At 42.0% G+C, this 15,906-nt stretch overlaps 1 protein-coding gene across 2 annotated transcripts in view; it reads right to left on the bottom strand.

Annotated features, from left to right (window-relative positions):
* Positions 1-15,906, bottom strand: part of LOC120535725 (transient receptor potential cation channel subfamily V member 6-like) — a 118,999-nt gene that overhangs the window by 102,620 nt on the left and 473 nt on the right. The window lies entirely within an intron of this gene.

The raw sequence follows: 15,906 nt of genomic DNA, 5'->3' as shown, positions 1-15,906 counted from the left end.
CAAAGCCCCATTTACCACCTAGGGGTGCCCCAGACTGGCAGGTGAATAAAATAAAAAAATGGAGGTTGGACCCTGAGCGCCGACCAACAAACAAGCCTGGTCCTTATGGGCAATGGTAGGGCATTGGCTACGGCCATTTGAAAACACGCCCTACCAAATAATAGAGCAGGTAGCTTGCTATCTGCTCCTGGAAGCGCTTCCCCGTGGCTTCACCCAGCCGGTTTGGGGCAAGCAGTTTAAGAACATGTCTGAGCTCATAGAGCTTATGGAGACGCAGAGGGCGGCCTCACACTCTGGGGGAGCAGAACCGTCCTCATGTCAAACTCAGCCGGGTATGTTCCAAGACCTAGCCCCTCCCTGTACAATCCGGAGCTCAGTATGGCCCGCGTGCAGCGGGGCGCAAACCGCTTGGAGGCAAGGAGGAATGCAGGTGGAGGGCGAGGAGGGTTGGTGTGCTCTGGCTAATCCGTTGGCGGTCCCACATACTGGCGTGGTGATCGCCAACGGACACAAGACCACAGGTTTGTTCGACTCCGCAGCAACATTTCCATTGTTGCCCGCCGCTTTGTGCAACCGCAACAGTGGCTAAAATTTAAGACCGGTATAACCTGTGTCCACGGAGACATCCGCTGGTACAGGTCCGCCGCTGTGTCATCAGTTACGGAGGGTCAGTTCAGAAACTCACCGTAGCGTCCTACCTGATCCTCCACACCCGGTGATACTAGGGCGGACTGGTCTAAAATCAAAAGCGGTGAGACACATACCACTCCCGGGGTTAATTTGGGCCTCGTTATGGACGGAGATAACCCGTCTCAAGCTGCCTCCACGCCGTGTAATCAGCCGGCAGAGAGAGCGAAGCGTCGCCCTGACTGACGTGGCAACTCCCGGGCCGTCGCGGGCTAACACGTCATCCACCAACGCCGCGGCGGAGCGGAGGAAACCACGCCCATTGAGGTCGACGCTGACCCTCTCTCCGTGTTGCGGTTCCAATTTAAAGAAACGCCGGCTTCTTTTAGAAGGGAGCAATGGAATGATGACTCCCTGAAGTTTGTAAAAAATGCAGTGGTCCTTGTCAATGGCCAGCGCACTAATCAGTCGATGCCACAGGGCCCCTACTTTGTGCTAGATAATGACCTCCTTTACCGTGTAGCAATGCATGACGGGCAGGAGACGAGGCTGCTGCTAGTGCCGCGTACCTTCCGGCGGCAGGTCTGCGAGCTAGCACACGCCCACCTCCTAGGTGGCCACCTGGGCACCGAAAAAACTCTGGAGCGGATCAAGCTCCGCTTCTACTGGCCAGGAATTAATGAGGAGGTTCGTCGCTTTTGCGCTTCCTGCCCGGAGTGTCAACTGCGACAAATTCCTAGGAGGGACCGTGCTCCTCTTGTTCCTATTCCACTGATTGACGCTCCCTTCCACAGAATCGGGGTCGACCTGGTGGGACCCTGGAGCCCTCAGCCCGAGGACACAAGTACATTTTAGTCCTCGTGGATTACGCTACACGATACCCCGAAGCTGTTCCGTTGCGCTCAGCTACCTCTAAAGCCATCGCACGGGAATTACTAGGGTATTCACGCGCGTGGGGATCCCCAAAGAAGTCTTGACAGACCAGGGGACCCCCTTCACCTCGGAAACGTTCAAGGAGACTGCCAGATTACTGAAAATAAAGCATTTAAAGACCTCGTGTATCATCCTCAAACCGACGGATTAGTAGAGAGGTTTAATCAAACTCTCAAGCAAATGCTGCGTAAGGTGGTCAGCGAGGATGGAAGGAACTGGGATCAGCTCCTCCCCCTCGTCCTTTTTGCCTATCGGAAGTCCCACAAGCCTCCACGGGTTCTCCCCTTTGAACTACTGTACAGGCGACAACCTCGGGCATATTAGATATTTTGAAAGAAGGCTGGGAAGAAGAGGCTCTTCCCTCCACAAACATACTGGAGTATATCGCGCAGTTACGCGATAGATTTGGAAAGATTCGGCCTGTCCTTAAAAGTCACATGGAGGAGGCTCAAGCAGCACAGGCCGGTACTACAACCGGGCACGTCTCTTCGGGAGTTCCGCCCGGGAGATCGGGTCATGGTCCTAGTGCCTACCTCCCACTCTAAATTGCTTGCCCACTGGCAGGGCCCCTACGAAGTTAAGGAGAGGAAGGGACTGGTCGACTATTTGGTGAGTCAACCCAATCGTCGGCCAAAGGAGCGGGTTTATCATGTGAACCTGCTGAAACCGTGGAAGGACAGGGACCCCGATCCCTCCTCCGCCAGCCCCGCCACTCTTCGCCACACACACGACCTTAACTTCGCACGGACTTAAGTCCCAGACAGCGGCAGGAGCTGGAAACAGTTATCCGGACCGTTCGGGAGGTAGTCAGTGAGAACCCGGAAGGACCTCTCTGATTGAGCACAACATCGTGACAGAGCCCGGGTTGTTGTCCGAGAACGCCTATCGCCTTCCCGAGGCAAAAAAGGCTGAAGTGGAGCTTGAGATCAAGCGCATGCTGGAGCTAGGTGTGATTGAGGAAAGTTATAGTCCCTGGTCCAGCCCCATTGTGCTCGGCGGTAAGCCTGACGGAAGTTGGAGGTTCTGCAATGACTTCCGTCGGCTTAATCAAGTCTCCCAATTTGATGCTTATCCAATGCCACGCGTGGGCGACCTCCTCGAGAGGCTTGGACAGGCTCAATACCTGACCACACTTGACATGACGAAAGGGTACTGGCAGGTTCCTTTAACGGACTCCGAAGGAAAAACGCGCTTAGTACCCCTAGCGGACACTGGCAGTATCGTGTCCTTCCATTTGGGTTACACGGGCTCCAGCAGCCTTTCAGCGGCTGGTGGACAAAGTGCTTCGGCCTCATAACTCATACAGTGCTGCCTACCTGGATGACGTGGTCATCTATTCCAGCACATGGAAGGAACACCTACAGCATGTCCAAGCGGTATTACGGACACTTGGTGAGGCGGGCTCGGATTAATCCCAAGAAATGCTTCTTGGATTAAGCGAGGCCAAATATTTAGGCTACCTGGTGGGTCGGGTACCGTAAGGCCACAGTGCTCCAAAATTGATGCCATTCTGAAATGGCCCGTCCATGAACCAAGCGGCAGGTCCAAGCCTTTCGGTTAGCGGGTACTACCGCCGGTTTGTACCCGGTTTTGGAGAGAGCGGCGCCTTGACTGATTTAACAAAGAAGAGGGCCCCAACATTGTGGCATGGACTGAAAAACAGGCGCTGCATTTGGTGACTTAAAGCAGGCCCTTACGCCCACACCTGTTTTGATGGCACCTAACTTTTCTTTGCCTTTCATCCTCCAGACGGACGCCGGACACAGGCCTGGCGCCGTGCTGAGCCAAAGCGTCGATGGTGTGGAGCACCCCATCATGTTCCTGAGCCGGAAACTGTTGGACCGGGAGACCAGGTATGCTGCGGTGGAGAGGGAGGCTCTGGCGATTAAATGGGCGATTACTCAGCTTAGGTACTACCTGTTGGCGGGAATTCACCCTTGTCACGGACCATGCACCTCTACAGTGGATGGCCCTCCACAAGGAGTCGAATCCGCTGGTCACCCGGTGGTTTCTTGACCTGCAGCCGCATAAGTTTTCGCGTTCATCGCCGGGCGCTCCACGCCAACGCTGATGCTCTTTCTCGGGTTCACGACCTCTCGGTTAGGGTCGCCCGACCCGCCGGGTCTGGGCTAAGGGGGGGGCCTTGTCACACACGCGCATGGGAGGCAGCTAAAGGGCTTGAGTGAAGGCAGTTCGAGGCATGCCGGGTGTGGCAGAGTGCACTGACTCTTTTCTCCCTTGCCTGTAGACCATCCCCGGGGGATTTCACCTGACTCTCCTGACATCACTTCCGGGACTGAGCCAATGGAAGTCGGCCACACCAGCTCCAGTCCCTCTGATGTCACCTCCGCTATGAACCAATGGTGGAAGACCACGTGCCAGATCCATATGACCTCACTTCCTGTCTCCCCCTTTAAAACCTGCCCCTTTTCCTTTGTTTCCTCAGTCTTGTTTTGGACTCGGTTGAATGCACTTCAGTGCTGATTGTTTTGATAAAACGACCTTTTGCAGCCAGGATACTACATTATACGGGTGGCTGCCCCAACTCTTTATCTGTCCATGTCTCGTTCTTGTGACACATGTTACTTTATTTTTACAATGTTTGCTTTTCTTTTTCATAATTTCCTTAACACACTACTTCTCCACTGCGAAGTGCGGGTATTTTGCTAATACACAATAAAGTGCACAAACCCAGTGCCGCAGCACCAAACACCTTTCAAGTTCTGGCCTCACAATGCCTCTTCTGGTCCGCCTCCACTCCTCTTCTCCGAGCTCTGTCTTCTTCAGCCTGACTCCAGCCATCGAATGGAGGGAGGTGGCCCCTTATATACACGCCCGGATGTGCTCCAGGTGCTTCCCGACGCTCTTCCGCCGGCACTTCCGCCACACAGGGTTGTGCACCTGGAAGCACCCCGGGTGTCCCTGGTCCTCTTCCCCCAGCACTTCCAGGTGTGGTGGAAGTGCTGAGTTCCAAGGCTCCAAAGGCACGGGGCGCCCCCTGGCGGTGACCACGGGTCCCTACAGGGTTGAGTTTCAAAGCTCTGCACCCGTGGTCCCCAAAGCAACCAGGGCGGTCACCCCCACATGGTCTGGGGAAGGCACAAGCCCTCCTCTGGTCCTCCTGGGCATCCCGGCCGGATCGCCACCCCAGCCATCTGTGACAGTGGATAACTTGTAGACAAGAGATTAAAATTAGCGTGAAAGAAGCTATTGAAGTGATTGCAAACGCCTGGACGCAAGCTAAAGAAAGCACTATAGTGACAAATACAGAATCTCATTACTATGAAATTTTCATTACAATGAAATATTTTTTAGCTCCCTGGCAGTTCGTTGTAACAGAATTTTACCTGTAATTCAAAATGCTGTTGCCAGAGTCTTGATTGGCTGTAAAAAGGACATTATGTTTCAATTCTGTTAGCTTCTCTTCACACATACACACATTCACTTGATGCTGTGGCATCTTCACTATAGTAACAGCCTCGCTTCTTAACAAGGTCAGCTCCCACAATCTATTATTTTATATCACAGTTTAAACCTTACTTTTATTTACTTGCTTTTAGGTAACAAGTAAAGTCCTGTTTAACTTTATTGTTTTAACTCTCTTGCTTTACTTTCTAAACATATATGCATTTTTAATTGCTGTTAACTGTTAGTCATGGTTCTTAGCTCTGTATTGCATTTACCTGTGTTTTTTTTTTTATCTTTTTATATTGTTTTCTTCTTTACTGTTGCTGATTTTATTGTTTTAAGGCACTTTGGTGAACTCTTAGTTGCTTTAAAAGTGCTAAATAAATAAATTTGACTTCTCACAGTTTTGGCTGCAGAACATTATTTTCACTTCTGACTAAGTAATAAATTGAGTTCTAGCCTTGTCCTCAATACTAATTGCTCCAAACCAAACAGTAAAATGGAAAATGTAAGGATGGACTTAGTCATTGATAACAGGGCTGAAGTGAAATATCAATTACTTTAGCAAATTACATTCTTTAACTGTCTTAGAAAATAAAACCTATATTGAGCCTTCTTAACAATGGAGTGTAGGTTAACTTCTCATTTGAGGTTTCAGTCTCCAGGAACTTGAAAGACTGTATGATATTAAATGATTAAAATATTGTATTTACAATTTTAAGTAGATAAAAAGGGTGGTGGAATGCATAGCATAGGGGGTAATCTGAGTATAGCGGCCATTAGTTTTCTTCACTCCAGTGTTATTCCCATTAGTGAGAACTAAAATTAAACAAGTCATTACTGAAAAAATAATTTTCTAACTAAACTAAACTTAAACTTAACTAAAAATGAAAAATAAAATTTCAAAAAGACTGAAAACAGAAACTAAACAAAAACAAAGATATTAATACATTTAACAAAAGTAGTTTTTGTAATTTTAATTTGATTTTCACCACACTAGTCTGTGTGCATAATACACATGCGAGCATGCAGTTTCATCCATCCATCCATCCATCCATCCTCTTCCGCTTATCCAAGGTCGGGTCGCGGGGGCAGCAGCTTGAGCAGAGAGGCCCAGACTTCCCCCTCCCTGGCCACTTCTTCTAGCTCTTCCGGGAGAATCCCAAGGCATTCCCAGGCCAGCCGGGAGAAATAGTCCCTTCAGCGTGTCCTGGGTCTTCCCCAGGGCCTCGTCTCAGTTGGACGTGCCCAGAACACCTCACCAGGGAGGCATCCAGGAGACACCCTGATCAGATGCCCGGGCCACCTCATCTGACTCCTCTCGATGCGGAGGAGCAGCGGCTCTACTCTGAGCCCCTCCCAGATAACTGAGCTTCTCACCCTATCTTTAAGAGTTTCCAGTTTCCAGTATCTTTATTAAATATGGTATTATTTGATAATTGAGCAATCTTAAGAGTGACTGGGAATGTGTATTAATTTGTGTGCATGTGGACATAATCCTCACTGCTGGCATCTGAATCTATTGATTTCATTGTTCATTTCATATACCAGTCAGCATTCCATTCTACAACTGAAGCCTCATCATTTGTCAATAACTTATTCTTTGGATTTCATTGGCCACAAATGGCCATTAGACACAGATGTTCCGTTGTCAGCAAATGGCAGGCAGCTTTTAGTAAACTTCAATGAAAATGTGCTTAAATGAAAAAGTGTCACTCATTTGGAAGATTCAGCCTAATAAATCAGAAATTATAGCCATGGAGGATTTGTCAAGCTCAATTAGTTACCCCCACACTTCAAATTCAGTCAGCATTTAGACTGGACACATGTTATCTTTATACACCAAAGAAGGTAGGAATTTCAACAATTTAATCTTACTACCCACAGATATTAATTGTTCATTGTTGGTACTTTGGGTGGCACAGTGGTAGTACTGCTGCCTCGCAGTAAGGACAGCCAGGTTCGGTTTCCCGGGTCCTCTCTGTGTAGAGTTTGCATGTTCTCCCCGTTTCTGCATGGGTCTTCTGCGGGGTGCTCCAGTTTCCTCCCACGGTCCAAAGACATGTAGGTTAGGTGTATTGTTGATCCTCAATTGTCCCTAGTGTGTGTGCTTGGTTTGTGGGTGTGTGTGTCTGTGCAGCAGACCTCCGTAACCCTGTGTTAGGATAATAGTGGGTTGGAGAATGACTGACTGACTGTTGGTACCTTTGCAGTGACAGAATAAGCAGATGTGTATTATGTGGTCAATGTCATCAGCTGAGGCAACATTACACACATATACTTAGTTTTAATCAGGTTATTATTATTTATGTTTCACCGTGGGTTGTATGGTGTCGCAGAGCGCATTTCGTCACACTATTGCGATGAACTTCTCTATGTTAAATGCTTCATCAATAGCAAATGGATGGACTGCATTAGTCTTAATATATTTAGAATGTTACAATATTCTAAAGCTTTTAACAGGGGTTCATGATGCATTGTGCTTGGGAGCTCATCAGCACTATTAATTTTGAAATATGCCATCCTGCTTGGTTTATTATAAAAACAGTAATGTACCTAATCTGTGCTGCGTTGAAATAAACTCTGCTGATGGTTATGTGTGCAGTAAACGTTATAACATTCCAGTGTTTAATATATGGCTATGGCTCATCAGTTATAAAGCACTAGAACTATCTGATTCATTGCAGAATGCAATCTTGATATGCCATGCAAATTTATCCAGTGTAATTAATGCTATCTTCAGTTGTTTTATTGTATTCTTTTGACTGTTTCTGAAGAGTTTTGAGCATTTGAAAGGTGCTATATAAATAAAATGTATTATTATTATTATTATTATTATTACACAGTTCCACAAGTCCAGGTTTGTTTGCTAACCTGGTCAGTGCCTGTATTGAGTTTCCATGTTCTCTCCATGTATACATTGACTGAGTGTGCATAATTTCAGATATTGTTTAATAGCTTTGATATTAGAAGTGTCTCATTAAGCGCTCTCAGTTACCAAAATCTGTTTATTCCTACATGTGTTGCTAAATTTCAGATTTTTAAGATTAAGCTCATAGGTAGCTCCCCTGCTTTTCCATGTTGCTCATTAAATGAAAGATCTGAAATGTTACAATAAAAGAGGTTGGGTATTTAATGTACATTTTTGCTTATACAAATGCAGCTTATACATGGAAAAATCTCTATTTCTGTTATTGTTAGTATTAACACAGTTGAAGTAGTGACTTCAACTGTATTTCAAAAAATAAGAATTATTCCCTGAAAACATATATTTTCAATGTTTCAAAATAGATAGATGACATATAGTCAACATCACAAAATATCAGAAATAATATAAAATAAAATTATATGTGTGGTTAAAATGCAATATAAAATTTAGGTCAGAGTCCATGATTAAATTCTATATCTCAGCCTTCACCTTTAAACCTAAAGGATCACATTCTTTCTAATACCCTCACTATTTCTATTTTTACCAATAACTAAGATTATTTTTTCTTATTTAGTTTGATTAAGCTAGTACTCTTCCATTCAGAAACAGTGCTAAGAAATTGGATCAGAGAGGCAAGAGCGTCAGATGAGTCAGGTGCTATAGATAAATAATTGTGTGCATCATTTGCATAACTGTGATAGTTCACCTCGTTTTTTGAGATAATCTAGCACTTAGACTGAAAAAAGAAGCGAACCTAGAATAGATATTAGTGTACATCATATACAGTATCATGGATCTCCAAAGTACAATCACCACAACTTACAAAGAATTTTGAAATAAAACTGAAACAAATTTAAGAAACCTCTAGAGAGGCCCACCCATTGTCTAAGGCAATTTACAAGATTATTTTGACCTACAGTGTGAAGTGCTGTACTCAAAAAAAACCCAAGATATATGGCCTCTGTCCACATTAACCCACAAATCATTTACTATTTTAAGCAGTACAGTTTCTGTATCTGATTTGTTCTTAAACCTGACTGAAACTTATCAAGAAAAGAATGTTTAGCCAAGTAATCATTTAACTGTTTAAAAACTTTTTCTAGAATTTTACTTAAGAAAGGACATTAGAAATTGGTCTAAATTTGTTAAAGACAGAGGAGTCATGAGTATATTTCTTGAGCAGGGGTTTAACAACTTCAGTCTTTAGACAGTCAGGGAAGATCATTGTATCTAATGATGAGTTCAGTATGTCAAGTACATTATCAATAAGGACATTGGAGGCTTCTTTGAAAAAGCCTGTTGGTACTGGTTCAAGGATGCAAGTGTATGGTTTCATCTGAGAAATTATTCTGCATAGTTAGGGTAGATCTCTTTCAGGGAAGAAGTTCAATTCTCTTAAAAGAGTATACTGGGATAAAACCTATAAGGCATTAAACGGTCTAGCCCCCGCCTATTTGAGTGTCTTGCTCCATTGTCACAATCCCCCTCGTGTTCTTAGATCCGCAGATCAGCTGCTCCTAACTGTTCCCAAGGCACGTTTTAAAGCTCGTGGTGAAAGGGCTTTCTCCGTCTGTGCACCCAGGCTCTGGAACTCCCTGCCCTTAGTGGTTAGGCAAGCCGCTTCAGTCGCCACATTCAAATCTCGCCTAAAAACGCACTTCTTCACATTGGCTTTTAATTCTTAACCTGTTTCATTTTCCACTTGCCTTTTGCTATTGTCTCTATTTTATTTGATCCCTTGACCTGTTTTTAGTATCTCTGTTTTAATTCTCTCTTAATGTTTATTTTTAATATTTTGCTTTTAGTCCTGCTTGTTGTAACTGTACAGCGCTTTGGTCAGTTGTAATGCTGTGTTTTTAAGCGCTCAACAAATAAATATGGTATGGTATGGTATGGTATAAAATAGGATTAACTTTGTGGAGTTGTACTATATTTTTTCTAATATAATTTATTTTGTGTATAGAAAATATGGCAATAGATGTACAAGTTTCAATTAGTTGTATTTAAAAGGCATTCTATTGAATGAAAACAATTATTGGTTGGGAATAAAACTATTGGATTACCAGCATTATCCTTTATAATTTTATAGAAATAGGATTTCCTCTCAAGGTGGACAGTGTTGTTATACAGTATTTAGTTATTTGTGCCTTCAATATATCATAGTGGACTGTTAGTTTAGCTTTTCTCCATTTGCACTCACCTCTTTTGTATGTTCTGTTCATATCAGACACTCTGGGTTTTTTTTTTAAATTTCATTAATCCCAAAGGAAATTACTTGATTTTTTCGTATACCCCTTGGGATCAGAGCGCAGAGTCAGCCATTGTACAGCGCCCCTGGAGCAATTGAAGGTTAAGGGCCTTACTCAAAGGCACAGCAGAGTAGGATCTCTTTTGGCAGTGACAGGGATTCGAACAGGCAACCTTCGGGATACCACCGCAGATCGCAGATCCTTAGCCTCAGAGCCACCACTCCACCCTTTTTTCTGAGTTATGATAGTGCTGCAGAATTTCTTAACAGTTTTTTAAAGGGGCTACTATGTCAGTTGCAGCTCTTATGTTAGCATTCAAACTTCCCACCTTATTTGTTACATTACTAGTTGTATTAGGACAAGAACTACTTTCAGACTGATTCCTTAGAATATTAGCAAACCTTGAAGCTGCAGATGAATCAAAATAATGATTTTTAACAATGCACTACTCATTAGTTATAGTTACCAATATTTCTAAATCAAATATTATGCTGAAAATGGTCAGATATACCGATATCCACGACCTGTTTACAGTCAACTTTTAATCCTTTCGAACTGCATGTGCCCCCCTCTTACGTGTGGGTTGACTGATGTGCTGATTAATATTAAAAGAGTGCAGTAAATTCATGAATTGTCTTGCTTTCAGGTCAGTCTGATTTTTTTCATGAAAATTGAAATTGCCTACAATTAGGAACTTGTCATAGTTAGTTATTATAATAGATACTAATTCTGAAATTACCACAATAAACAAAGAGTTATATTTTGGATGCCTATAAATGGTCAATATGAGAGACTGCAATATTCCTTGAATAACCACTTCAAGATACTCAAAATATACAAAAGTACCAAAACCGACTTCTTTACAGTTTAATCGACTTGAGTAAATACTCATTAAACTGACACCTTTTTTGCCCTGGTGAACCGAATGAACAAAATTGTAATTTGAAAGTGCTGCTTCAATTAACACTGTTGCAATATCAATGCTGGGCCACATTTCACTTAATGTAAGAAAGTCTATTCTTTTGTCAATGATAAGATAATTAGTGTAAAAAGTCCTGCTTTTAATGCTCTAATATTTATTAAAACCACATTTAAGGTATTGGAAGAGCAGAGCTGAATCAGAATGTTATAACAGCTTGAAATGGTAATTAAGTTATTCATGTTTATGCCGCTTTGTCCAGATTTTTATTTAAACTCCGGTCTGTTACGGTAGTTTTAATACAGGGCACATCTATAGGTGAACTGGTAAATAGCTTATTTGCATTTATACCATTTTGTCTGTGTTTTTTAGTTAGACTATGGTCTGTTATTAGAGTGCTAATACAGAGAACGTCTGAACCCACTATATAATTATCACATCCTAACAGAGGATTATACTGAACATTTGAACTAAAACTATGTAGTCAAGAAAAACAGGTTACCTTTTAAGATATTTTTGGAGAGAACCTGAACGCTGAATCTGTTTTGATACAGGCCATCATTTTTGTAAAAATCAAGAGGTCCCAGTTGTCAATGAAGCTAATGTTTCATCTCTCACAGAAGGTTCTCATGCATGTGTTTAAGTCCAGGAGTCATATGTAAGTTTGTTCTAATCTACACAACATGGAAGGGGACCTTATGCAACAGTTTTCAAAGCTGGGGTCCTCTTCTTCATGTCGTAAATGAGAGATATGAAGTTGAATGTCGTTGATGCCAGCGTGGATTACAGTTATCCCAATTGTCCTGAACTTTTGCTTCCCAAGGAGTGTTTAGGCTGTTCTTTCTATATCTTTATCTTGTGTGTCAGGGAAACATGACACAAACATTTTACAGTCAGGTAACCAAAAGTTCAGGTGGTGCATGATCAATTCTCCTATAACCATTACATTACCACTGTCTGCAGGCATGGCAGAAGAACGGAGAAGGTCAAAGCAGTTGTGAGTGGTGATACTATATTGAGGAAGTAGAGATGACCTGGGTTTGGTCACCTCCTTCTGTTGTTGATGTTTCCAGGTTCCATTATGATCCAGAGCATAAGCCGGTGTAAAGCTGAATCGGGGCAAAGGTAGCTGAATTAACCTTGATGAAGTTTGCAAGGGGTGAGCTTTCTGATCCCTGAGATGCTTTTCTCCGGAAAAAACCTGTTGAATCTGCATCTCTAGGGATTCCAGTTCTTCAGCAACATGTTGAGGCTCACAGTCAGCTATCTTCAAAGTGTCTTCACACCCAGACATATATAGTGGTGACACAATACAGCCTTGACAGAGTCTGACATCCACAATGAACAAATCTGACTTAATGTTAAGTATTTTGACACAGCCCTCACTGCATTAATGTAGGGAACAAACAGCATGCAAGAACTGCACTGCTATTCCATATTCCTGCATCACCTCCAGCAACACATGATGTGGGGCATGGTCATATGCTTTTTCCAGATCTACAAAACACATGTATACTGGGTTATCATACTCCTATGCACCCCCCAGAAACTACCAGGAGAAACAGCTGGTTTACTGTTCTGGATGGAATCCATATTGTTCCTCTTGTATTTTTGGCTCTGCTATCAGATGGATTCATCCCTCCAGCACCCTGGCATACAGTATGCCTAACCTATAAGGCTAAGAAATGTGCAATCCCTTCATAGTTGGAGCACACCCTCTGGTCCCCATTCTTAAATATGGGAACCAACACATCAGTCTGCTATTCCAAAGGTGTGTTACCTGCCTCCCATGCAATATTGAATAGATATGTTAGCCACACTATCCTGACAATGGTCCAGTGCTTTCAACATCTCGAATCAGATTTCATTCACCCCAACAGCCTTAACCATGTCCCCCCATTGAATCTTCGGATGATTATAGTGACTTTGACAATATTGATGGGATCCTCCCCACTGGACATTTTCAATGCTGCCAACATTATGTACACCTGCTCGAGTAGTTTCTCAAAGTGTTCCTTCTACCACTCAACAATTTCCCGAGAAGAAGTCAGCACCTCTCCATCCCTCCTTAAATCAGTCTGGGCAAGGTTGCAACTTCCTCTTCTGAGGCGTTGAACAGTTTGCCAAAAGAAACTAAAGGCCATACACTAGTCTTTCTCCATGACTTCTGCAAACTCTTCCCATGCTTGAGGTTTTGCTTCCACAACCACCTTTGGAGCAGTCCTCTCAGCCTCTTGGTACCTCTCAACCGAGTCAGGAGATTCCACAGAAATTATTTTCCTGAAGACTACCTTCTTTAGTCTGACAGCTTCTCTCACATCTATTGATGTCCACCATTGGGTCCTAGGGTTGCTATCACGAGCTGCCCTGACCAAATGCTTTCACAATTGAAGTCTTTAACAGGATCCATTCAGACTCAATGTCCCCAACCTCAATCTGCACATGGGAGACGTTTTTTGGAAGGTAGGAGTTGAACTCATTACAAATGGAAGCCTAAACCAGACATTTCTAGGCCATTCCACACAATGATGTCCCTTCAGGTATCTCTGTCATTGCACAGCTCTCAACTGGAGGCTTGTATCCTCCCACTTGCATGAGGTCTTTCACACATGGTAACTCCAGAGTAGGAGAGGGACCACCCCACAATCTAGAGGTTTGGTTCAAGAACACATACAGTGGAGGTGACATCAACTATATGTAGCTGGTACTTTTGCACCTCTCACACCAGGTTCTTTCCCTTTTAGAGAGGTAACATTCCAATTACCCAAAACCAGTCTTCATTGCCAAGATCTTGTCCATCTGGGTCCTTCCTGCCATTGTCCATCATTAAACTGTCATTAGACCCAACCCTCCCCATTTGTCTTGCAGGTGGCAAGCACACATGATGGCTCTGTATTGCCATAATGCATGTAAATTATATTAACTTTGGTTATTTATTTTTTGCAATGAAATGATTCTTTGCAATTTAATACTAATATTTTATATTTGTCTTATTAAAAACATTATTTTACCATGTCAGTGCTTTAAAATCCATTAGCAGTAATTACAAATAATTAGATGTTCTTTACATTTAACATGTAGCATGGTATAAGACTTATAAAAGTACAACAATATTAAAATTACTGTACTTTAAAAACAAACTTGTTTCCAAAAATCAGTCAATCAGTCAGTATGTCGGTCATTTTCAAACCCGCTTAATTCTGAATAGGGTTGAGGGTGTCTGTTGGAGCCTATCCTAGCTAGCATAGGGTGCGAGGCAGAAGCAAACCCTGTACAGGGTGCTAGTCCATCTCAGTGTTTCAATAAACTGAAATGATAATAAAAAGAACTTTAATATATTACTTCTTATTTTACCCATGTTAAAAATGTTTGTATTGAAACTTTTTGGCCACTAATTTCAAATAAAATAAAATTTTAATATATTGAAAATGTTACTGGGTCTGTAAGCCTTCTCAGAGACACAATGCAGAATAGGACAGGAGTTGTAACTTTGGAGTCTGCATATTCTCTCCATTATCTTTACACATTTACTCTGCTTTTTCCCGTTTCCCTCTACGCCCCATGTTGTAGATTGAAATACTGTTAAATTTACATTGACATTGTATTAGTGTGTGCACTGTTAGATTCTGGCATATATTCCTGGTTTGATTCTTACTTTGACTTTGACTCTAATGTTAAAAAAAGCAATAGGTTTGCATGTGTTATTTTAGAAGTGGCTCCAGACTCACTGTGTAAATCACTTTGAGTAGCAAAAAAGCGCATTTAAAGAATTATTATTATTATTATTATTATTATAGCAGACTACAATTTGCAATTAAAAATGAAAGGATCTTACTACAGAATCAGTTTATTTCAAGTAGCATTTTCATAAACTAAACACCTACATGTTTAAGAGCAAAAAAATACAATACATTCCTTAATAACTATCAATTTTCTTTTCATTTTTTTCTTTACCATCTCAGAAAAATAGTAAATTCCTCACTTGGGAAGATTCATTCTACTAAATAAAATGACACAAAAGGCTGTTTTACATGGAGATATATAGTGAGTTATTCTAATGTAATGTTAATGTATTGTGCAAAATTGTATTGTAAATATCTCCAATACATTTTAAGTAGATAGGAAATGTCTGCACTGATGTTTATGCCTAAAAATTATTGAAAATTGCAGTTTAATAGTGAAATAGCAATTACAGATAACTTTAATGTGTTTTAACTAAACATATCAAAATATAGTGTTATATATCTATAGTAAAATTTTAATAGAGAAAAGTCAAGCAAAATGACATATTTTGTTGGCTAACTAAAAAGATTACAAACTGCAAGCTTTCAAGGCAACTCAGGTCCCTATATATATTGCAGATTGTAGATATTACATCTGAAATGTAATTTTTATCAATTAAAATGCAATTACATGTGTGTCACATTTAAATTTTGACTAAACATGCACATATCTGAAATATAAATTCCCCTAAGCAGTCAACGTGAAAATCCCTTAGCTGAATATATTAGAGACCAGGAATTTAAGGACCTTCAAATCTCGACTCGATATTATTTTGGAGAATCTAGAATAGGACTGACGAGGTTCTTAGGCTGAATGCCCTGTTCTCATTAAAAGTGCGGTAATATCTATAAATACCGAAATTTTTTTTTCATATTCTGTCTAGTCAATATTACAATTTGAATTTTTATCATACAAAACATTTTGTGGATGTCGCAATTTTAAAATCTAGTATCTAGTTATTGGTACTCATGGGAATGTAATTTTTATTCTTCATAGCGCAGTTATGGCTTGCCAAATTAAAACAAAAAACATTAAAATGGTTTGCTAGGCATCCGATC

This window comes from Polypterus senegalus, chromosome 9, assembly GCF_016835505.1.
Source record: "Polypterus senegalus isolate Bchr_013 chromosome 9, ASM1683550v1, whole genome shotgun sequence".
In the NCBI taxonomy this organism is placed as follows: Eukaryota; Metazoa; Chordata; class Cladistia; order Polypteriformes; family Polypteridae; genus Polypterus; species Polypterus senegalus.
Note: the sequence above shows the minus strand (reverse complement) of the source record. Positions and strands in the feature narration are given on the sequence as shown.